This window comes from Schistocerca gregaria, chromosome 10 (assembly GCF_023897955.1).
Source record: "Schistocerca gregaria isolate iqSchGreg1 chromosome 10, iqSchGreg1.2, whole genome shotgun sequence".
NCBI classification, from domain to species: domain Eukaryota; kingdom Metazoa; phylum Arthropoda; class Insecta; order Orthoptera; family Acrididae; genus Schistocerca; species Schistocerca gregaria.
This window is the reverse complement of record NC_064929.1, coordinates 194,036,613-194,062,655: the sequence shown is the minus strand read 5'-3', so window position 1 is coordinate 194,062,655 and position 26,043 is coordinate 194,036,613. Positions and strand designations below refer to the sequence as shown.

At 44.7% G+C, this 26,043-nt stretch overlaps 1 protein-coding gene across 2 annotated transcripts in view; it reads left to right on the top strand.

Moving 5' to 3' along the window:
- Positions 1–26,043, top strand: part of LOC126293408 (calcium-binding mitochondrial carrier protein Aralar1) — a 693,372-nt gene that overhangs the window by 426,099 nt on the left and 241,230 nt on the right. The window lies entirely within an intron of this gene.

Below are 26,043 nucleotides of genomic sequence, written 5' to 3'. Positions count from 1 at the left end.
CCACAAGAAGACGGACAAGCGTAGGTTATGCAGTCTCTTTACTAGACATGTTGCATCTTCTACTTGTTCTGGCAATAGAACGCAGTCTTCGGTTTCCTTCCCCACAACATTATCTACGTTCCACCCTATGTTGTTCGTAATTGCGATCCTTGAGGATTTAGACGAATCTACACCTTTAATGTTTGTGTAACCGAAATGTAGTGTATTCGTCTTAGTGTTCATGTGGATGACCATACTTTTCGTTATTTAGGATCAGTTGCCACTTTTCGCACTATAAACATATATGGTCTGTCATTTTGCAGTTGGTTTTGAACAGCTCATCACTTAACAAGACGGTAAATGCCAGCATCATCTGCAAATAATCGAAGAGGGCCACTCAGATTGTCTCCTAAATCGTTTATGCAGATCAGGAACAGGGAAGGTCTATAAAACTACCCTGGAAAACGCCAAAAATTGGTTTTTACTCTTTGACTTTCGATTACTACGAACTGTGGCCTTTCCGACAGGAAATTACGAATCCAGTCGTACACCTGATGCCATACTCCACAGGCACGCAATTTGACTTCAAGTCTTTCGTGAGGAATGGCGTCAAAAGCTTTCTGGAAATCTAGATTTATGGAATCAGTTTGCGATCACCTGGCCGGCCGGAGTGGCCGTGCGGTTCTAGGCGCTACAGTCTGGACCCGAGCGACCGCTCCGGTCGCAGGTTCGAATCCTGCCTCGGGCATGGATGTGTGTGATGTCCTTAGGTTAGTTAGGTTTACTTAGTTCTGAGTTCTACGCGACTGATGACCTCAGAAGTTAAGTCGCATAGTGCTCAGAGCAATATTTGTCGATAGCACTCATTAGTTCATGAGAATAATTTATCATTGACTGTCGCGCTATTTTTCCAGTTAACCTTTCCAGTTTCACTAGTAGAGATAAATGTTTGTCACTGTAATGTATCTGTTACTCGTTATTGATGACAAAGAGCGATGACAGATGTTGCAGTAGGCAATGACAAATTGAGGTAGGTGAGATGAGTATTGGCGCGAGTATCTTAGGGCTTATCGCATTCGGGAGGACGACGGTTCAATCCCGTCTCCAGCCATCCTGATTTAGGTTTCCGTGATTTCGCTAAATCGTTTCAGGCAAATGCCGGGATGGTTCCTTTGCAAGGGCACGGCCGATTTCCTTCCCAATCCTTCCCTAAACCGAGCTTGCGCTCCGTCTCTAATGACCTCGTTGTCGACGCGACGTTAAACAACACTAACCTAAGCTAACCTAACCTTAGGCCTTACGCATGTTCTGTGTGATAAATGTCTCTAGTTTCGTGTGTCGTATGCGACACATGGGAAGCGAAGAGATTTAATGTGTTAGATACTAGCATGAGCGATTGCTGTCTCTCGGAACTGCAACTGATCAGAGCATATGCATTGGTCCTAACATGGGTCGGTCGTGAGTGGGTGTGCTACAGGGACAGTTGGTTTCAGAGGTCATGAACAGCACATCATAGCATTTCTCTTTTGCGCTGTTCAAAAACAAAGATAATGTGGTGGTTGCACGGAGCCTCTGCGGGGAGGGAAGGGAAGCTATGACTGAGCTACACTACGAATGAATTATGCGCAGTTTCGTACTCTCGCCTAGTCAACAACATACAGCAGTGGAAATCAGTATAACGGCAGGATTCGTTCGTAGGTAATGTACAGTTTCTGAAATATACGCGTATCGAATTTATTACGAAAGAAGTAGATACATATAGGACATAAACAGTTATGACGGAAGTACATAGTTTCTTCCATAACGCGAGTAACAAAATAAGGCGTTTGCATTTCCCGGATGGAAGTTGGTATATAGGCACTCGCTCACTGTCTTATACATCTACGTAGATACTCTGCAAGCCGCAGTAGGGTGTGTGGCGAAGGGTACGATGTACCACTAGAAGTTTCCTTTCCTATTCCACTTTCAAATAGAGTGAGCAAAAAGCGAATGACTATATGCCTCCATATGAGCTCTAATTTCTCGTATCTTATGTTCGTGGTCCTTACGCTAAATGTGCGTTGGCGGCAGTAAAATCGTCCTGTAGTCACCTTCAAATGACGGTTCTCTAAAATTATTCAGTAGTTTTTTGTTTTTTTTTCTTCGAGGAGAACGTCACCTTTCCTCAGGGATTCCCATTTGTGTTCCCGAACCAACTCCGTAACACTTGCGTGTTGTTCGAACTTACCGCGTCCGAACTGCTTCGATGTCTTGCCTCAATCCGAGATCCCAAACACACGAGCAGCACTCAAGAATAGGTCGCGCCACAGACTTATATGCGGTCTCCTTTACAGGTGAACCACACGTTCCTAAAATCCTCCCAATAACCTGCAGTCGACCATTCGCCTTCCCTACCACAGTCCTCACATGCTCGTTCCCATTTCATACCGCTTTGCGACGTTAGGGCCACAATTTAAATGACTTGACTGTGTCAAGCTGGACACTAGTAATACAATATTCGAACATTACGGGCTTCCTACTCATCCATATTAACTTCTATTTTTCCACATTTAGAGCTAGCTGCCATTCATCACACCAGTTGGAAATTTTGACTCTCTCTCTCTCTCTCTCTCTCTCTCTCTCTCTCTCTCTCTCTCTCTCTCTCTCTCGACCACACACACACACACACACACACACACACACACACACACACACACACACACACACACACACAGCTGTAGAGTGGAATGACGAGTCGCAATGTGTCACCTCCACAGGAATATACATATTGGATTTACGAGTACAGATCTGGCCGTGAGTCATACTGGGGCAGCCATGTGGCAAGGCGAGATCGCTCGCACTCTTCACCACAACATCCAAGAATTCTTTATACGCAGTACTGCGTCACGCGTGAGCTGACTGAGTTCTAGTCTGGAGCAGTCAGCTCACACATGACACCATATTGTATATCAAGAGTTGCACGTTTCTTTTCAAATGTTCTGATAATGAGTTCATCTCAATAAATGTGAATTGCAGAACAGCAAGTGTATAAAAAATGTGTCTACCGATCTAATCAGCAGTGTTAAAAGTTTCAAATACTATGTTCATCTCGGGCATGGATGTGTGTGATGCCCTTAGGTTAGTTAGGTTTAAGTAGTTCTAGGGGACTGATGGCCTTAGCAGTTAAGTCCCATAGTGCTCAGAGCCAATTGAACCAAACTATGTTCAACAATGGTTGCGCTCCTCTTAGGCGACCTCGTGTGGCAGCTAAAAAAAAAAAGTGTAATTTTATATACAAAGTTCACGTGTACGACTTACAACCCATTCCTGGAAATATATTCGCTGTGCCAAATTTTCCTTTGCCATCCCTTTCCATGCCTTTTGTTAAGTATTAGTAAATACGACATAGTGATCATTATTTCGGTTTGTTTGCGATGGAAGTTACGTAAAAACTGAAAATAAAATCTTTCGGTGTAGAGACTGAACCCCACCCCCTTTGCGCCAGCCGGTCTTTGCAAATTACGCGCACAGACACTGATCAGCCAACACATAATGACCCCGACCTACGATCGACATACATCCGTCCAAGCTATAGCAGTGTGACCTGGCGAGGAATGGCTGCCAGTCAGACACACTCACCGTGCATGTAGTAACAGCGAGCGTGCTGTCCGTGTGTAGAATGGGGAAGGTGCGGAATCTGAGTTTGACCGATGGCAGATTGTGGTGGCCCGGAGGCTCGGCAAGATCATTACTGAAACTGGACAACTTGTTGGATGTTCTAGGAGTGCTGTGGTGAGTGGCGAAAACAAGGTGAGGCCACGTCCAGAGGTCGTGGGCTTGGGCGGCCACCCCTCATTACAGACGTCGTACGCCGTAGGCTGGCCAGACTGGTGAAACAGGACAAGTGGAAAACTGTGGCGGAACTAACATCAGACCTTGGTGCTGGTCAGAGTACAAGTTTGTCTGAAGACACAGTGCACCCAACACTTCTAACGACGGGCTTTGGCAATGTTAACAGCACAACATCGGCAACTAAGACTGAAATGGGCACGGAACCATCGGCACAGGACGTCGGCGCGGTGGCAGAGCGTTGCACAGTCTGATGAATCCCGATACCCTCGTCATTATGCCGATGGGAGCGGGCGAATCCGTCGTCTTCCAGGACAACAGCTCCTCGACACCGGTACTGCGGGGTGGAGACAAACTGGCAGAGGCTTCGTTATGGTCTGGGGAACACTCAAGTGGACATCCATAGGTCCAATGGAGCTCGTGCGAGACACCGTGACGTCCAAGGAGTATCGTATGCTCGTTGCAGACCACCTACAGCTCTTCATGACGGTCATGTTTCCCAACTGCAGTGGCACTTTTCAACAAGATAATGCACCATGTCACAAGGAGTATACTCGTTGCAGACCACGTACAGCTCTTCATGACGGCCATGTTTCCCGACTGCAGTGGCACTTTTCAACAAGATAATGCGCCATGTCACAAGGAGTGATTCGAGAAACACAGTGGCGAGATCCACTTGATGTTCTGGCCCACCATCTCGCCAGATCTGACCTCGATCGAACATGTCTGGGACGTTGTTGATAGTGGCGTCAGAGCTCGTAGCTTGTTCGCCCCCCCCCCCCCCCTCACATCCCCAGAATTTACGGGAATTAGGTGACTTGTGTGTGCAGACGTGGTGCGAACTCCATCCAGTAACATAGCAAGGCCACATATTACTTCCATGCCACGACGCGTCGCCACTGCTATCCGTTCGAAAGGCGGTCATACGTGCTATTAGGTAGGTGGTCATCATGTTCTGGCTGATCAACGAATATGGCTGATGGCTCAGCAGAACCGCGTCAGAAAAGCTATTTGTTCTGGATGTTTGGCCGTCCAGTGTTCCCACTATTGTCGCTCTCATTCCTGGCCATGCCCATCATGTACCATAAATGTAGATGAAATCAATTATTGTATTGGTTAAAAACAGTTTTGGTTGCAATTTTAGTTTATTTTTCAACGACGCGTTTCGCGTTATTTAGGCAGCTTCAGGTTATATTTTCTAGATGGACGCGAGAGGCACCAAGACCTGCAGGTGCCTGAGCCCCCATCTTATTCTGTTACTCCCTCCTGTGAACGGGAACGGGTTATGCAGATCTTGGTGCCTCTCGCGTCCATCAAGAACAGATAACCTGAAGATGCCTAAATAGGGCGAAACGCGTCGTTGAAAAATAAAAAACTAAAATTGCAACCAAGACTGTTTTCAACAAATACTGTTAAGCACTGCTTTGCCACACATATGCATTGGAAGAATGAAATCAATTATAACAAGTACGCATGGCCCTCTTGCCAGTGGTTCGTAACGGGCAGACTTGAGGGATATTGAAACAGCTTCCGGAGACCGTCGACGAAGTGTTGGTTATCGGGCTGTTATTACTCAAGAGGTGCACTGATGAGGGGAGGCGTAATGGCCACTTGCTTAATAGCGCCTGGCGCCACCTGTGGAATGCAATACACTGGCGAGGAGTCTGAGTCGTTGACAGGTATCCGGATGTGTGCGCCGCCGTTTCACGCGTTTCCCATAAATTACGGGTTTGTGGACGCCGAGCTGGCGCTAGGGATGAGGAAAACCGACCGCTTAAAACCGATCAATAACCAGTATTTTTCGGTATTTGTTGGGTCTCGGCTACGACTTCCGTTTGTTTTTATTTTTTACTGACAACCGAGTAAAAAAAACTCAATTAGCCGTAGCAGCAGGGGAAAAATGTTTCGTTTTTAAATACATCTTTCTAAAAAAAGAGACTAATTTATATTCGTAAAATCTGCATTGATTTTGAAATACTGCGTTATTATACACTCGTGGAAATTGAAATAAGAACACCGTGAATTCATTGTCCCAGGAAGGGGACACTTTGACACATTCCTGGGGTCAGATACATCACATGATCACACTGACAGAACCACAGGCACATAGACACAGGCAACAGAGCATGCACAATGTCGGCACTAGTACAGTGTATATCCACCTTTCGCAGCAATGCAGGCTGCTATTCTCCCATGGAGACGATCGTAGAGATGCTGGATGTAGTCCTGTGGAACGGCTTGCCATGCCATTTCCACCTGGCGACTCAGTTGGACCAGCGTTCGTGCTGGACGTGCAGACCGCGTGAGACGACGCTTCATCCAGTCCCAAACATGCTCAATGGGGGACAGATCCGGAGATCTTGCTGGCCAGGGTAGTTGACTTACACCTTCTAGAGCACGTTGGGTGGCACGGGAAACATGCGGACGTGCATTGCCCTGTTGGAACAGCAAGTTCCCTTGCCGGTCTAGGAATGGTAGAACGATGGGTTCGATGATGGTTTGGATGTACCGTGCACTATTCAGTGTCCCCTCGACGATCACCAGAGGTGTACGGCCAGTGTAGGAGATCGCTCCCCACACCATGATGCCGGGTGTTGGCCCTGTGTGCCTCGGTCGTATGCAGTCCTAATTGTGGCGCTCACCTGCACGGCGCCAAACTCGCATACGACCATCATTGGCACCAAGGCAGAAGCGACTCTCATCGCTGAAGACGACACGTCTCCATTCGTCCCTCCATTCACGCCTGTCGCGACACCACTGGAGGCGGTCTGCACGATGTTGGGGCGTAAGCGGAAGACGGCCTAACGGTGTGCGGGACCGTAGCCCAGCTTCATGGAGACGGTTGCGAATGGTCCTCGCCGATACCCCAGGAGCAACAGTGTCCCTAATTTGCTGGGAAGTGGCGGTGCGGTCCCCTACGGCACTGCGTAGGATCCTACGGTCTTGGCGTGCATCCGTGCGTCGCTGCGGTCCGGTCCCAGGTCGACGGGCACGTGCACCTTCCGCCGACCACTGGCGACAACATCGATGTACTGTGGAGACCTCACGCCCCACGTGTTGAGCAATTCGGCGGTACGTCCACCCGGCCTCCCGCATGCCCACTATACGCCCTCGCTCAAAGTCCGTCAACTGCACATACGGTTCACGTCCACGCTGTCGCGGCATGCTACCAGTGTTAAAGACTGCGATGGAGCTCCGTATGCCACGGCAAACTGGCTGACACTGACGGCGGCGGTGCACAAATGCTGCGCAGCTAGCGCCATTCGACGGCCAACACCGCGGTTCCTGGTGTGTCCGCTGTGCTTGTACAGCCCTCTCGCAGTGTCCGGAGCAAGTATGGTGGGTCTGACACACCGGTGTCAATGTGTTCTTTTTTCCATTTCCAGGAGTGTAGATAATGGGTAAAGCAATCTGCGCTCATTTAGTGACAGTGCCGACAAAAACCAGCGAAAAACACATGGGATAAGTGTTCGTGGACAATAACGTACCTGTAGCTGTGTGTCGTAGCAATGGCATACAATGCTTCATTTGCTTTAAAAGATTAAAGGTTTGTCTGCCATTTCTATGAACTAATAAATCAGGAAGGAAATTATGCTAACAGTAAGAAATTAAAAACTTAACAATAATTGATTCATAGTATACAATAAAAATAAAAAGTAGCTCATCTGCCGCCTGTGTCTACGTATTATGGAATTATCTGATTGCAGGCCTTGAATACGGAAAAAAAATACAAAACAGAGTTATTCAACCTCCGTTTTCATCCTTTAGCACTGAATAATCGTAATGCTCAAAGACTGATATGATCCCCAAAATACAACAGGAGTTTTGATCAGAGTCTCAAAAAACTGGAATCACTAGAAGAATTTTGGAGATTTTTTTGTAGTAAAACAACCACTTATTACTTTTCGACTAAAGCGGTAAACGGTTGAGGGACTAAGTTTTCTTTTATTTGCCTGTTTAATTTAACATTTTGTTTCTACATAACATGATACTGAGAAAGTCAAAATTTTTCAATCTTTAGTTCGATTTCTACGATTACTGCAGGAAATAATAGGGATATAAAACCGAAAATAAGAAACTAGTTATTTCTAGCGGATTGAAGAGTCACGTTAAACTAGCATGGGAAAGAAAGAACGAAATAACCGGAAACCGGTTGTTTCAGCGATAACCGCCATCCCTAGCGGTCGCTCGATAGCACCACAGATCCGTGTCATCGGCTTCAGATCGGGCGATTTGGTGGCCAACACATCCAAGTGGGTCCTCTGCCACACTCCTCACAGCACTGCAGCACGGTTCTGGCCTTGTGGCACTGGCAGTCACTGTTTGCTGTTGGGAGCGTGCGCAGAAGACTCTATGTGAAATGTAGGAAGATCAGCCGGCCGTTCTAGGCGCTTCAGTCCGGAAACGCGCGACTGCTATGTAAACAGACAGAATCCTGCGCTGCGGTCGGCAGCGCTGCTACAATGGCAGGCTATTAAGTGAGTTTGAACGTCGTATTATAGTCGCTGCACGAGCTATGGGACACAGCATCTCCGAGGTAGCGGTGAAGTCCAGTACGTCCATTTCACGAGTGTACCTTGACTATCAGGAAAACGCTACATCATCAAAACTTCGACATTGCTGCGGCCGGAAAAAAAATCCTGCATGACCGAGACCGATGACAACTCAAGAGAATCGTTGAACATGAAAGAAGTGCAACCCTTCTGCAGATTGTTGCAGATATCAATGCTGGACCATCAATAAGCGTCGGCGTGCGAATCAGTGACCGAAACATCATCGATATGGGCTTTGGGAGCCGAACGTCCACTCGTATACCCTTGATGACTGCACGACACAAGGCTTTACGCTCTGCCTGGGCCCGTCAGCACCGACATTCGACTGTTCATGACTGGAAACATGCTCCCTGCTCGGGCGAGTCTCGTTTCAAATTGCGTCGAGCGGATGGACGTGTTCGGGTATGGGGACAGCTTTACGAATCCATGGACCCTGCATGTCAGCAGTGGACTGTTGAAGGTGGTAGGGACTCTGTAATTGTGTGGGGCGTGTGGAGTTGGAGTGATATGGGGCCCCTGACAAACGACAGATCCTGCGTGATTACCTGCATCTATTCATGGTTCATATGGCTCTAAGCATTATGGGACTTAACTTCTGAGGTCATCAGTCCCCTAGAACTTAGAACTACTTAAACCTAACTAACCTAAGGACATCACACACAGCCATGCCCGAGGCAGGAATCGAACTTGCGACCGTAGCAGTCGCGCGGTTCCAGACTGTAGCGCCTAGAACCGCTTGGCCACCCCGGCCGGCCCTCCGTTCATGTCCATTGTGCATTCCGGCGGACTTGGTCAATTCCAGTATGGCAATGCGACGCTCCACACGTCTAGACTTGCTACAGAGTGGCTCTAGGAACACTCTTCTCAGTTTAACACTTCTACTAGCCACCAAAGTTTCCAGACACGAACATCGGGGATGGCTTGCAACGTGTTGTTCAGAAGACATCTCCACCCCCTCGTACAATGACGGATTTGTGGACAGACCTGAAGGATTCATGGGGTCAATTGCCTCCACCATTACTTCAGACATTAGTCGAGCCCATGCGCCGTCGTGTTGCGGGTTTTCTGCATGCTCGCGGGGCCTACACGATATTAGGCAGGTGTACCAGTTTCTTTGGCCCTTCATTGTATAACGTGTTGCGCGTAAGTAGGTGGAAAGATCCATCGTCGTTAGATTTCACTTTATGCGAGGAGTCACAGCAAATACTAATAGTCGTAAAATATCAAAGATTAAGAGTATTAACCTATAAAAAGGATGATGTAGGGAAGTAGCCAGCATCCCAACTTAGATGTTTGATGCAGCAGTAGAGCACACTCTAGTGCGGTTCCCTACTGACGTGCATGCACGTGAGCAACATTTAAAACCTGGAACGTAAACATGGGACGCTATTAACAAATGTTACCCTCTCATGTGGAAATTAAATTGTGTTTGTTCCAGTGATTTGTTTGCTGTTGCTCTTCCGCATGTTCTTACAAATGTTTCCACAAACTTTCATTGTCCTACGATCACTCTTTTTCGTGCGGGCCTCCTCAACTAGTGAAGGTTAATTACAACCACCCTGAACTAGCAGATTCGTAAGAGAATGGAATTGATCCGCGAAAGGTGTGATTGAACAAACGGTCGTCGGACCGATTCTTGAGTACTTTTAAGCCAATCTGGGTCGCTTACCAGGCTTCATTAATACAGAGACGGGCCAAAGAAGAGCTGCGCGTTTCGTCACGATATTATCTAGCAATCGCGAGCGCGTTACTAAGGTGCTGAGCAAATTCCAGTGGCAGGGGACACAAGAGGTGTTGTGGCTGTCATACGGCAACTTAATGACTGTGTTTCTTCCTACGTACCATTCCCGTTCGCAGCAGGAAAGGTGGGAAGTGACATTGTCGTGTGAATACTCTCCGCAACATAGCTCGAGGTGCCTCGTAGAGGGTAAGTGCGAAAGCAGGTGAACTTTCATCACCGGAAAGACGTCGGCGGAAGAGAAGGGCGACCACATATTCTGGTACTGTGCAGTAAGCTTCAGTGTCGGACCATGGGGTGCAACAACGGCCAGTGGGCTTTCTGCGTTCACCCTTCACAATTTACTTCCTGCTGTAGCCCCCCCCCCCCCCCCCCTCTCTCTCTCTCTCTCTCTCTCTCTCTCTCTCTCTCTCTCTCTCTCTCTCTCTCTCTCTCTCTCTCACACACACACACACACACACACACACACACACACACACACACGCGCGCGCGCGCAGCATCCGACCCCAAGCTCATTATACTCTTTAAGCACCGTGATTTATGACGCAAAGTCATTAACTCCCACTGCAATCCCCGCAGAATTATTCCTTTCGCGTCACGTTAGCAAGCGGGTCTAACCGCTCATAGCGGGGTTTATAATGAACCTCCAGTTTAATTACACCGCCGTACAATTTCCACGGCCGCTGTTTGTGTGGTGCCGCTGGAAATACGTTCTGTCAGTTACCACGCGGCTCCCGCATTTCATATTCCTTTCTTTTAAATACACTATTATGGTCACCACTTATGAAACTCGTTAGACCTGCACTGCAGCAAATGTTGCGACATTTATTTTATTTTTAATTTTACATATGCATTGCTTTCAGTGTCCACCTAGTTGTATTTTACATACTGTAATATTTTTCTACCCCAACGTCAACGTCTACACTACCTCATCAGAAGTATGAGTATTAGTGGACATTAATACGAGGTGTGCCCACCTTAATGACATCAACTGCACTGGGAACGTTTTAAGTGAGGTGTGTGAATGTCTGTGCAGGAATGGCACCCCATTCTCCCTCAAGAGCCGAAACCAGTGAATGTTGGGATGTTGCATTCTGGTGTCTGGGAGGGACGCGACATTAAAACTCATCCCAAAGATTTCCAGAATGAAATTTTCCCTCTGTAGCAGTGTGTGCGTTGATATGAAACTTTCTGGCCAATTAAAACTGTGCCGGACCGAGACTAGAACTCGGGATCTTTGCGAAGCCCTCGTAGCTTTACTTCCGCCAGTACCTCGCCTCCTACCCTCCAAACTTCACAGAAGCTCTCCTGCGAAACTTGCAGAACCAGCACTCCTGGCCAAGCCGTGTCTCCGCAATATCCTTTCTTTCAGGAGTGCTAGTCCTGCAAGGTTCGCGAGAGAGCTTCTGTGAAGTTTGGATGGTAGGAGACGACGTACTGGCGGAAGTAAAGCTGCGAGGACGGGTCGTGAGTCGTGCTTGGGCAGCTCAGTTGATACAGCACTTGCTCGAGAAAGGTCCCGGGTTCGAGTCGCGATCCGCCAGACAGTTTTCATCTGCCAGGAAGTTTCTCACCGTAAAGGCGTTGCGCTGGGTTCAGGTGGGGAATCTGGGAATCTGGGAGTGCCAGTCCAATAAACGAATGTTGCTCTCCACAAACCATTTCTTCACAGATGCTGCTTTTTAACATGGTGCATCGTCACGCTGACACAATCAATCATTGGCTTCGAACTGTTACTGTATTCTACATCTACATCTACACGGATACTCTGCAAATCACCTTTAAGTGCCCGACACAGGGTTCATCGAACCACCTTCACAATTCTCTATTATTCCAATCTCGTATAGCGCGCGGAAAGAACGAACACCAATATCTTTGCGTACGAACTTTGATTTCCCTTATTTTATAGTGGTGATCGTTTCTCCCTTTGTAGGTCGGTGTCCACAAAACATTTTCGCACTCGGAGGAGAAAGTTGGTGATTGGGAATTCGTGAGAAGATTCCGTCGCAACGAAAAACGACTTCCTTTTCATGGTGTCCAGCCCAAATCCTGTATCATTTCAGTGACATTCTCTCCCGTATTTTGCGATAATACAAAACGTGCTGCCTTTCTTTGAACTTTCTCGATGTATTCCGTCAGTCCTATGTGGTAAGGATCCCACAGCGCGCAGCAGTATTCCAAAAGAGGGCGGACAAGCGTAGTGTAGGCAGTCTTCTCAGTAGATCTCTTACATTTTCTAAGTGTCCTGCCAATAGAACGCAGTGTTTGGTTAACCTTCCCCACAACATTTTCTGTGTGTTCCTTCCAATTTAAGTTCTTTGTAATTGTAATTCCTAGGTATTTAGTTGAATTTACGGCCTATAGATTTGACTGATTTATCGTGTAACCGAAGTTCCTTTTAGCACTCATGTGGATGACCCCACACTTTTCGTTATTTAGGGTCAACTGCCGATTTTAGCATCATTCAGATATCTTTTCTAAATCGTTTTGCAGTTTATTTGATCTTCTGATGACTTTATAAGTCGATAAACGACAGCGTCATCTGCAAACAACGTAAGACGGCTGCTCAGATTATCGCCCATATCTTTTATATACATAAGGAACCGCAAAGTGCCTACAACACTACCTTGGGGAATGCCAGAAATCACTTCTGTTTTACTTTAAAGTCGGTACCACCATTAGACTGTTTTTTATTTGCAGTGTTACATTTACGCGATCATGATTTCGGCTTCAAAGTGCCATTATCAAGTGTTTTAAATGTTATACAGTGCCTGAGATGGCATACTGCCGTATTTAAAATACACTATTAGACACATATTAGGCACTGTATAACATTAAAACACTTGATAATGGGACTTTGGCATGATTGTGTAAATGTAACACTGCAAATAAAAAAGTCTAATGGCAGTACTGACTTTAAAGAAATATATTATGACTGTGGCCCCACATTATGAAAAACATTATTTAACTTCTTTTTTTACTCGATGAGTTTCCGTCAGTTACTACGAACTGTGACCTCTCTGACAGGAAATCACAAATCCAGTCACATAACTAAGACGATATTCCATAAGCAAGCGATTTTACTACGAGCCGCTTGTGTGGTACAGCGTCAAAAGCCTTCCGGAAATCCAGAAATACGAAATAGATTACCGTTTTCTTAAGCACGTTAATGAGATCACATCCTGAGACGGGTTTTACGATTAATCAAGGAAAACCCCCAGATGGGAAACGGGGCCAAAATTAGTTGGTTACTGTCGAGTTGCAATTTCTTTATTGATTACTTCAACCATTAAACGTCATTTCTTTACCACTAGACCAGGAACAGATCAAAAAATTAAACTAGTAGGCATGAGTGCCTTTTCAAAACAATTTACTTTACAGTTAACGGCCAAGCCATTTTACTTAAAACCGACTTTGATAAAACATTTGGTAACAAATCAAAATTTTCCAAGTAATGAAAGTAAAAACTTTACTTTACCGTTAATAACCAAGCCATTTGACTTAAAACAGACTTTGATAAAGCATTTAATAACGAAATTAAAACTTTCCAAGTAATGAAACAAAAACTACCAATTTTTATACAATTTCGCTACCGAACATGCAGGGAGCCAACTTCTGTTAAACTTTGGCACAACAAGATATTAAATTACAAGGGCCCGCTAACAGGGAGGCAGAACTAGGATTTTCAAAGGATGGCAAGTTGATTAAAACAATCAAAGTAAAGATACAGTTATTCACCTTGCACAATCACTAACAATTTTAAAGCCACGAAATTTTAAACAACCCACCAATGAAAGGCAAACTTAACCTGTTGAAACAGTGGCCAAAAACAGAGTAAACAGTGACGAAATATGGCATACTCATTCGGATGCTGTGAGATTCAATTATGGGTTACATTTCCTCATTCAAGATATATTCCGGCGCTGGGCAGCCTTTAGCAGAAACAGTGACGGAACTATTGACACTTTCTGATGCAAAGTGGCATCACCTCTACATGGGCAATTATTATAAGTGTAGAGCTTGCAGAGAAGTTACTTGAAAAGAAAATTCGAGTGTGTGGAACGATACGGCAAAATCGAGGATTTCCGTAAAAATTCAAGCGCGCAAAAGTTAATGTGTTTGAAGCCTGTCATCAACGGAAAGGTGACAAGCGCCCTGCGACAAGCCAAGTAATCCGACTTAGCGCTGACGTCGCCAAGCGAATCAATTTGTACGAGGCGTGCGGAGAGCAAAGTGTTAAGATTTCCTTCGATGAAATAGGGGCCTATATTTCTGTCCTCCAGAATCCCACAACATACATTCACCGACCACAGTTTTTGGTGTGCAACTTGCCGCAGCCAACATGGATTTACAGTTGCCCACATGTTATGTAAATTAACATTTCCTTGGTTCGTGAATGTAGCCTGGTCAGTGCATAAAATCAAATTAATAAATCTCTCATTCCTGTGAATCTGAAGTTGAGCCCATCGCCAGAATTCAGTGCGACCCAAACAATCCGTACCAGTTACTTCTTGGCAGTGACTGATAAGGTAAGGATTATATTTATGGCGATGCAGATCACAAACACTACTCTGGCTCATGCCAAATTCCCTTGCGATTTGAGGCTAAATAACACAAGGGTCTCGAACCACAGTGGCAAGAGGATCAATTTCCGTTTCCTCGTTAGCATGTTTCCGATGCATTAAAGATCCAGTTGTTCTCAATTTATCACACACATACTTAAATGTACGACGTGTAGGGCGAGTACGTTGAGGATATCTTTCAGCGTATAAGTCTCTAGCTCTCACTGTATTTCGGTGGCATTCTCCGTAAATGAGAAGCATATCGACTTGTCCTTCGAAGGAACACATCATTCACATTCGCTTGATTCGACGATACTAGTGTTACCGTTCCTATTAGTGTCGTATCGCGAAACCGTCGAATGGTGTTTACGTGTCAAGGGCACGTTAGATGGACACGCCGTATTCGGCGAATATTTACTATTTGCACGATTACGAGAGAAAATTGTCAGAGCATGTGCTTCGATAAGTGTCGAAGTAATAAGGAATACCAATCAGTCCATGACAAGAAGTTTGCAGCACTGCATTGATACCAACGGTCATCACTTGAACACCTTCTGCAAATGGACGTTCATGCCGCCTTTGTGACCTTCGTTGACCTTCAAAGACCTTATTGTTACACACCATTGGATTCGTCTCGATAGCCGCTATCAGAAATTACGTACCAAACTATGGCATCCCATTTAGAAAAACAAAGTTGACTTTCATATCTCTGAAGCGAACCCACGTAGCAACAAAAAAACAATGTCATATTATGGCCCTCGTTGCCCCATGCAACTTTCGTCTCACAAACTTTTCAGCTCCTGTCATACTTGCGGAATTATTCTTTGTGGCAATTGTTAGTGACTCACCCTGTATATTAAGAAGTCGAGCCTGAGAGGCTACTCATCTTCTGTGTGATTTTATTTTATCTTTTTGGAAGCTGATGTCTTAGCTCCAATCGTATTGTCACTCATCACTTACTTTTCTCTCGCATAGCGTGGTACAAGTAAAATGTAAGTCCTTAGCACTGGAATGGCCGCTTACGGAATAATAAAAATTAATTGTTTTACTGTGTTTCATTTCTTAGTATCACATGATATACATTATTTGAAATAATGTATTATTTGTGATTTTTACCCGCTGTATTCGGAGAATTGGAGCCGGGTTGTTCAGTGACCAAAGAATTCTAGCTTCAATTTTGCACTTTCGTTAATTATTGTCTTAATAATGAAATAATCCATTTTCGTCAATATCTGAGTCCGATTACCTTAATACCGGCATTTTTGTCAATGTAAAGTTGTATTAATGTTTAATCTTTCACTGTCAAGAGTTACTGAACGGTGACGGCAAACAACCAAAACGAATTGCCCTGAGAAAATTTTTTTTTAGCGACTGGAATAATGAATTATATATATTTAGTTCTTCAGGTGACGAATGGTTGCTTATAAAAAAAATATTAATGCCGCAAAAGCCAAAAATATGGTCCCATCACTCTTGGAGTGTGCGTCCTTGACGCAATATAAACAGACACGCGAAACTTTGAATCATTCGCAATTTTTAATGCCGTTTAGCCGAAGGATTTTTCCACTGCAGAACTTTCTCTGTCGAGAGGGAACATTTTAGTGGCCATTTTAGGACTTCAGCTGTCTTTCGCCCTCGTAAGGAAAGAGGTGCGAAGACGGGTACGCCTGATAAGTATGCAAGTCGCTACACAGCGGTGTAAGCCAGGCTGCCAGAGCAATAGATGGCAGGCGTTCCCAGAGGCCAGCGGACGATCTCGCTTTCTGCAAGAGCTACTTTCGGTCCTACACGCGGCCGTTGCTACGTGTACATGCACAATCCGCGACCCACTTTACAGTGTGTAGTAGAGGATACATAGTGTGCCATTCTCACTTTCCTCGCGAATGGTGCGCTATAAAAATCATTTGTCGTAACTATGTGAGCTCGAATGTCTCTGACTTCACATTCTTGGTCTTTCGCTAAGTGTACATAGAATGAAGCAATATATTTGTTGAGTCTCCGAAGAACGCTGGTCGTAGAAGTTTTAACAGTAAATCATAGGTGATACAAAAGGCATCTCTCGCAGCGTCTGCCACTATAATTGACTGAACGTCACCGTCATGCTCCCGCGCTTACTAAATGATCCTGTAACGAATCCCATCAGGGGAATACTCTCGGTTGTTCTGTGGTTTTTCCTGCTAGGGGTTTTAAAGTACGTCTTCCTGAACAATTTACAAATTATGATGCGGAGTTATATGGCATAATGGAACCTTCAACATCGCAGCGCGCCAGCAATCGTTGGTTACTATATTAAAAAAACTAAAAACCTGCCTCGATTGCACCTAGTGGTAAGTGTTAACCCAGGTTTCGGCGAAGATAACTACACCTTCTTCAGAACAACTTGTGGGTTTTATTGTTGTTCTGAATAAGGTGTAAAAATGGCTCTGAGCACTATGCGACTCAGCTTCTAAGGTCATCAGTCGCCTAAAACTTAGAACTAATTAAACCTAACTAACCTAAAGACATATCACACATCCATGCTCAAGGTAGGATTCGAAAGAGCGACCGTAGCGATCGCTCGGCTCCAGACTGTAGCGCTTAGGACCGCACGGCCACTCCGGCCGGCGAAGAAGGTGTAGTTATCTACGCCGAAACCTGGGTTAACACTTAACACGTAACACTAGGTGCTTTTTTCACAATCGAGACGGGTTTTTAGTTTTTTAATGCACTCTAATGGCACTATAGTGGGTTCACAGACATCACCGTACGAGATTTCTTGTCTGTTCCGACTTTCTTAGTGCACTGCAAGCGCTTCACCAAATGTATACGGTAGACCCGCTGATTCAGCTAATCCATGACTGCTTACAACGGCTCCAACGCCGTGGCGAGGTGGTGATCTTTTTCTGGGTACCTGGCCACGTTGGGATACAGGGTAACGACATGGCTGATAAAGCTCCCAAGGAAGCATGTTGGGATGGTGCTGTCCATCAATGTCCCATCCCGTTGCACGCCATTCTCTCATTTTCTGACAGATGCATCACGCGTCAGTGGGAGACTGAATGGTTGCAGGTGTCGGACAACAAACTGCGGTCGCTCAGACCGACCACGAAAGCTTGGCGGACTTTGTGTCAGCCTCGCCGCTGGAACGAGGTTTTGCTTACCAGACTGCGCATCGGGCGTAGCCCTGTCACACATGGCTTCCTTCTCCCGGGTGGAGGATCCATCTTTCTGTGAGGTTTGTGGTGTGCCGCTTTCAGTTCAGCATATTATGGCTACATGTGTCCTGTGTACTGATATTAAAGCAGCCCTTGGTCTCGCTGGAGATTTGCTCACCGGCCTCGCAGATACCGATACCAGTGGTACAAGAGTGGTCCAATTTTGTGAATTGTCAGGCCTCATCCCTAAACTTGTGGGGAAGGGTGGCAGACTCTAGTACGTTATAAACTGCTCTGCATGTGGAGACAACCTTCGTCTCCACCCATGAGATTTCATGTTGACTTTTCGTCAGGGCGGTGATGACCGTGATGTCGAGCGCCTCCTCAATCCAACTCATCATCATCGTACGGATCCCAGACTGACGACAAATATTGATCATACTAGGATTTTGTAAGCTACTTCTTCGTGGAAGGGCTACGCTTTCAGAGGATTGTCTAATGAATCCCAGTCGAACATCCGTCTTTCCTGCGATTACTTGTGTGTCGGTCGTTCCGTAAGAATTCTCCTACACATTTTGTGCAAGTAACTACTCGCAGTGACCGCTCTGCAGTCGTGTAATCCTACAGTAATTGGCCTCCCTGCCTGAGTATTCGCAATGCGTTGCATTTGTCTGTGTTGAGACTCAAGTGCCAGTCCTTGCACTGAGCGCCGTCCTCTGCACGTCTTCGTGCATTTTCGCTCTCGTTTTCTAGAGTAGCGGCTTGTTTGTATTTTTATTAGAAATGGAGCTCCTCCAGCAGTACTTAAGATTTCATATTTATTTGGCTACTAGTTTCGACGTTGCGTCAACGCCATCTTCAGGCCCTATATAACACACCATACATAAAACAAACAATGTGAGACATCAGTAGTCTGTGAGCTATTTTACAAAATAAACATATTATAAAGATGTTATATAAAGGATGAGTTCATTAAAAGTAGTTACATTTCGTTCATTTTCACTAAGATGCAATTTACCTTGCCATTAGCAATTTATATGGTACAAACAAGTACAAATGAGGTTATATGTACTTGGTTATTTCCGTTATATATCAATAGCAGATATTTGAATAATAATGGGAGTATATGTAAGTCTAGGTGACAACCGTTATTCTTAGAGATAATAATAGAAGCATGAAACCGTACTAAAATTGTGTTAAAAGTGAATAATAATAATAATAATAATACCCTAAACCCTTCTTTGTGTGCTATAACTGCCCACGTCGTGTTGTGCCAACTCCACTGTAGCTTGAATGGATTTTTAAGTTTGTTTTACATGTCCGACTTCTAATTTCACCACCCAAGTCTCCAGGGTTGAGCAGTTATTGCCCGATGACGACACGCAATACAGTTTGTTAAAGCGGAGTTATTAATTCTGTTTTTAGATTTAATTTTATTACTCGTACACAGACTCAACGTTCCTTTGTTTAACAGCGCGTCGTCACAATAAGTATGAAATGCTAATGTCTTTGCAATGCATAATGAGGACTATTGAGTTAAAGTTCGTACCTATTTTGCCATTTTAGAGAAGAGAAACCTTAACCGCTTCTGCTTCTATAGTCTCAGTATCAGATGTTCACTAATTTCAATTTACTTCCTATCTCAGTTCAGTATTTAACACAAATTATATATCAATGTCATTTCAGAGATATTACATCGGTTCCGCACTAACGGAGTAACACGTAATTATCATTTAACATCACTTTTATTAATAATCCTTTTTATTATGACGTAAATGTTAATGAATGATCACTATCTAGGAGGAAAGAGGGATTGATCCTAATCATGAGATAATAGCTTTTAATGAGCCCGCAATCGTTCATTAAATAAAAAGTCACGTTCGAGGATTATGTGCGAACAACTTTCGTTACGTCCGTTTTCACGTATCTCTCAAAACTAATCCTGTGGCCCACAATTCAAATTAACACTGACGTTAACCCCTTTTGTCGGGACATCGAATCGTAACTAATATGTGAAAGTTTATTCCAGTCCCCGAATTAATTCCTTTCAGATACGCGCACGACCGAACAGCAGAACGGAACACAAACGACTTGTTCAAACAACCGAACAACGCAATCACGTTACATTACGACAATGTCCGCCCAATGAACATCTCTTTGACTTTTTCTCCTCTACTGTGCTTAATTAAAATATTCCTACTTACAATTTATTCAGTTATGTAACGAAAACATCTAACAAAAAATAAATTTATCCCAACGTAATAGATCCGTTATAGGGTACAGTTTAACTAACAGGAACGAAAATAGGCATTGCCAATCAGACGTATGTAAGGTATGATTCCATTGTTTATAAATACTGAAAGGTGGGAAAGGTGGAAAGGGCTTACGTTTGCAAAACACTAATACATATGAGTTAATTCATTAATCTACTCATTCCAACTAGAGAAATGTAAGCTAACATGCAACCAAAAAGTACCATTTCAATGTTGGTGCCTCATTTAAGGCAGTAACGCAGGTCTAAAATAATCTACTTCTAACAGGCCTGCATTAGTAAAAGAACGATCAAGTACATATCAGTGCTCCAAATAGAAGTAAACAGGGTGTTTCCAGTCAAAACAGTTGGTCACGTATGTAACATACTTGTAGTCGCTCTAATGACTAATTACTAAAGAAGGGTACACAGCAAGGTATACAAAGTATAACTCTCGTATTGTTACACATAATCTAGTCAAGTGTTGACGTACGTCAACGACAATCATTGAAACGCGTGATCACCCACTTCCTTGGGCGACTAAAGTCTAACATTTATATCATCACTACACCATAAGTAGTCACACATTTCTGCTATCCTTATAAACCTGTTCTTGTATAAAATTACTAGTTTAAATATTTTGTCCATCCACTCATTTACGAGAACGATAATGAGAGTGAGGGTGGGGGTAAAAGCATACTGAATAAAAGACACATCAAATGATTAGGATAAAACTGGATTATAGCACTGACTCGTATAAATGAAAGATGATAATGTGTCAAGTATAGATTCTGTCTACGGAAGGTTTGTTCTGTCATCGAAGTGACAACATGGTGACCTCCGTAGTACTTTGTTGTATACGACGCTATCATGCGTGCACAGATTCATGGAGGTTCCGACGCTATCATCATAGTCATTCTTATGTATTTTGAAAAGTAGTGGTCCTTAAACACTGCACCGGAATGGCCAGAAATTACTTTACGTCTAAAGATTTCTCTCCGTTACTAATGACATACTGTGAACTATTCTCTAGAAACTTTTCAATCAGGTAGTTGTGGTCTGATTTTCCGTTCCCTCGTATTTTGCTCGTAGGGCGACATAGTTGTACTTTACGGTACACCTTCATCTACATCTACATGACTACTCTGCAATTCACATTTAAGTGCTTGGCAGAGGGTTCATCGAACCACAATCATACTATCTCTCTACTATTCCACTCCCGAACAGCGAGCGGGAAAAACGAACACCTAAACCTTTCTGTTCGACCTCTGATTTCTCTTATTTTATTTTGATGATCATTCCTACCTATGTAGGTTGGGCTCAACAAAATATTTTCGCATTCGGAAGAGAAAGTTGGTGGCTGAAATTTCGTAAATAGATCTCGCCGCGACGAAAAACGTCTATGCTGTAATGACTTCCATCCCAACTCGTGTATCATATCTGCCACACTCTCTCCCCTATAACGCGATAATACAAAACGAGCTGCCCTTTTTTTGCACCCTTTCGATGTCCTCCGTCAATCCCACCTGGTAAGGATCCCACACCGCGCAGCAATATTCTAACAGAGGACGAACGAGTGTAGTTTAAGCTGTCTCTTTAGTGGACTTGTTGGACCTTCTAAGTGTCCTGCCAATGAAACGCAACCTTTGGCTCGCCTTCCCGACAATATTATCTATGTGGTCCTTCCAACTGAAGTTGTTCGTAATTTTAACACCCAGGTACTTAGTTGAATTGACAGCCTTGAGAATTGTACTATTTATCGAGTAATCGAATTCCAACGGATTTCTTTTGGAACTCATGTGGATCATCTCACACTTTTCGTTATTTAGCGTCAACTGCCACCTGACACACCATACAGCAATCTTTTCTAAATCGCTTTGCAGCTGATACTGGTCTTCGGATGACCTTACTAGACGGTAAATTACAGCATCATCTGCGAACAGTCTAAGAGAACTGCTCAGATTGTCACCCAGGTCATTTATATAGATCAGGAACAGTAGAGGTCCCAGGACGCTTCCCTGGGGAACACCTGATATCACTTCAGTTTTACTCGATGATTTGCCGTCTATTACTACGAACTGCGACCTTCCTGACAGGAAATCACGAATCCAGTCGCACAACTGAGACGATACCACATAGCTCCGCAGCTTGATTAGAAGTCGCTTGTGAGGAACGGTGTCAAAAGCTTTCCGGAAATCTAGAAATACGGAATCAACTTGAGATCCCCTGTCGATAGCGGCCATTACTTCGTGCGAATAAAGAGCTAGCTGCGTTGCACAAGAGCGATGTTTTCTGAAGCCATGCTGATTACGTGTCAATAGATCGTTCCCTTCGAGGTGATTCATAATGTTTGAATACAGTATATGCTCCAAAACCCTACTGCAAACCGACGTCAATGATATAGGTCTGTAGTTAAATGGATTACTCCTACTACCCTTCTTGAACACTGGTGCGACCTGCGCAATTTTCCAATCTGTAGGTACAGATCTATCGCTGAGCGAGCGGTTGTATATGAGTGCTAAGTAGGGAGCTATAGTATCAGCGTAATCTGAAAGGAACCTAATCGGTATACAATCTGGACCTGAAGACTTGCCCGTATCAAGCGATTTGAGTTGCTTCGCAACCCCTAAGGTATCTACTTCTAAGAAACTCATGCTAGCAGATGTTCGTGTTTCAAATTCTGGAATATTCCATTCGTCTTCCCTGGTGAAGGAATTTCGGAAAACTGCGTTCAATAACTCCGCTTTAGCGGCACAGTCGTCGATAACAGTACCATCGGCACTGCGCAGCGAAGGTATTGACTGCGTCTTGCCGCTTGTGTACTTTACATACGACCAGAATTTCTTCGGATTTTCTACCAAATTTCGAGACAATGTTTCGTTGTGGAACCTATTAAAGGCATCTCGCATCGAAGTACGTGCCAAATTTCGCGCGTCTGTAAATTTTAGCCCATCTTCGGGATTTCGCGTTCTTCTGAACTTCGCATGCTTTTTCCGTTGCCTCTGCAACAGCGTTCGGACCTTTTTTGTGTACCACGGGGGATCCGTTCCATCTCTTACCAATTTATGAGGTATGAATATCTCAATTGCTGTTGCTACTATATCTTTGAATTTGAGCCACATCTCGTCTACATTCGCATAGTCAGTTCGGAAGGAATGGAAATTGTCTTTTAGGAAGGCTTCTAGTGGCACTTTATCCGCTTTTTTAAATAAAATTATTTTGCGTTTGTTTCTGATGGATTTGGAAGAAATGGTATTTAGCCTAGCTACAATCACCTTGTGATCACTAATCCCTGTATCAGTCATGATGCTCTCTATCAGCTCTGGATTGTTTGTGGCCAAGAGGTCAAGTGTGTTTTCGCAACCATTTACAATTCGCGTGGGTTCGTGGACTAACTGCTCGAAATAATTTTCGGAGAATGCATTTAGGACAATCTCGGAAGACGTTTTCTGCCTACCACCGGTTTTGAACAAGTATTTTTGCCAACATACCGAGGGTAGGTTGAAGTCCCCACCAACTATAACCGTATGAGTGGGGTATTTATTTGTTACGAGACTCAAACTTTCTCTGAACTGTTCCGCAGCTGTATCATCGGAGTCTGGGGGTCGGTAGAAGGAGCCAATTATTAACTTAATTCGGCTGTTAAGTATAACCTCCACCCACACCAATTCGCACAGAGTATCTACTTCGACTTCACTACAAGATAAACCACTACTGACAGACACAAACACTCCACCACGCCGGCCGCGGTGGTCTCGCGGTTCTAGGCGCGCAGTCCGGAACCGTGCGACTGCTACGGTCGCAGGTTCGAATCCTGCCTCGGGCATGGATGTGTGTGGTGTCCTTAGGTTAGTTAGGTTTAAGTAGTTCTAAGTTCTAGGGGACTAATGACCACAGCAGTTGAGTCCCATAGTGCTCAGAGCCATTTGAACCATTTGAACTCCACCACCAATTCTGCCTAATCTATCTTTCCTGAACACCGTCTGAGACTTCGTAAAAATTTCTGCAGAACTTATTTCAGGCTTTAGCCAGCTTTCTGTACCTATAACGATATCAGCTTCTGTGCTTTCTATTAGCGCTTGAAGCTCAGGGACTTTTCCAGCGCAACTACAACAATTTACAACTATAATTCCGACTGTTCCTTGATCCAAGCACGTCCTGTAATTGCCCAGCACCCTTTGACATTGCAGCCCATCCCGCACCTTCAGGAAGTCGAGGATCACTGCATATACATGGGCGCCTCTATCTACGGCTTTCTGTATCCCGTGGACGACCAGACCGATCCGGGTCTCACACGATAATTTACTTCTAAACCAGTGTTTATTCCTACAGAGGATAGTTTCGGTTTCCAGAAATCTCTTAACACGCGAGTATACAACGGGTTGTAAAATTTTACAACAGACTGATATAAGTAGTATAGGCTTATAGTTTTGTACGTCTGTCTGATAACTCTTCTCGAAAACTGGAATGACCTGCGTATTTTTCAAATTTCTTGGAACACTTCGCTCCTCCAGCATCTTACGGTACACTCTATGCACCCCAAAGAAACCTCCGACATACGCTAACATAGTCATGGCGTTATGTTTGTTTGTGTGCCGGCCTTTGCTTTTGTATGTATTTGTTTGATAGTATGTGCGTGCCCATTTGGTACGTAATGTTTCCTACTGCTTATAGCTGGTGAGGAGACAAATTGATTCTCCATTCGCTATTTAGATGCATTTCGGCTCAGTTAACTCACTGATTTCGTTTCTCTTGTTTCAAGTACGTGCAGTGAGCTGAATACTGATCTTTCGCCGAAGACGGAGGTGCGGTAAGGGGCTACTCGCCGTACAGCGTAAGAGCGACAACGTGTATCTGATTTACGGTACTTCAAGTAGGATACACAAGTCGAATTACAAGCTTTTCAATATCCAGAACTGTGGTGGCATCATTGTTTCCGATGTCGGTCGGTCATTCAATCTCGTTACGTGATCGTCTGCACGACTTGTTCCGTCTGCTTTGTGAAACACCTGGACCTTCTTCTACACGGCCGTAAATCGGTGCTGCAAATTGTATAAAGATCTCTGGGCAAATTTACAGCGAATATACACTGAAGAGCCAAAGAAACTGGTACACCTGCCTAATATCGTGTATGGCCCCCACGAGCACGCAGAATTGCCACAACACTTCGTGACATGGACTCCACTAATGCCTAAAGTAGTGCTGCAGGGAATTTACACCATGAATCCTGCACAGCTGTTTAAAAATCCGTAATTCTACGAGGGGGTGGACATCTCGTTTGAACAACACGTTGTGATGCATCAGAGATATGATTAATAATGTTCATGTCTGGGGAGTTTGCTGGCCGGCGGACGTGTTCAAACTCAGAAGTGTGTTCCTAGAGCCACTCTGTAGCAATTTAGTACGTGCGGGGTGTCCCACTGTCCTGCTGGAATTGCCCAAGTCCGTTGTAATGCACAAGGGAGAGTAATGGATGCTGGTTCAAAATGTTTCAAATTGCTCTGAGCACTATGAGACTTAACTTCTGAGGTCATCAGTCCCCTAGAACTTAGAACTACTTAAACCTAACTAACCTAAGGACATCACACACATCCACTCCCGAGGCAGGATTCGAACCTGCTACCGTAGCGGTCGCGCGGTTCCAGACTATATGGATGCTGGTGATCAGACAGGATTCTTACTTACACGTCACCTGTCAGACTCGTATCTAGACGTATCAAGGGTCGCATATCACTCAAACCGTACACCCCACATCATTATAGATAAACATATACTGTTTCACTGTTTCGAAACAGCGTATCGAAACATTACATTGTACTGTTTCATTTGTTTCGGAACAGTTAGGTGTTTCAGTTTGCCCGTCTCTAGTGGACAGTAAGTAGCCTTAACGGCCGGATGCTGCCAGTGTTCGGCCGACGGAACTCGCATAAGGGGAGCTGTCGACGTCGCCGTGTATCGATAGATCGACCTCAGGTCGAACGTCACAGCCGGCGGTCCG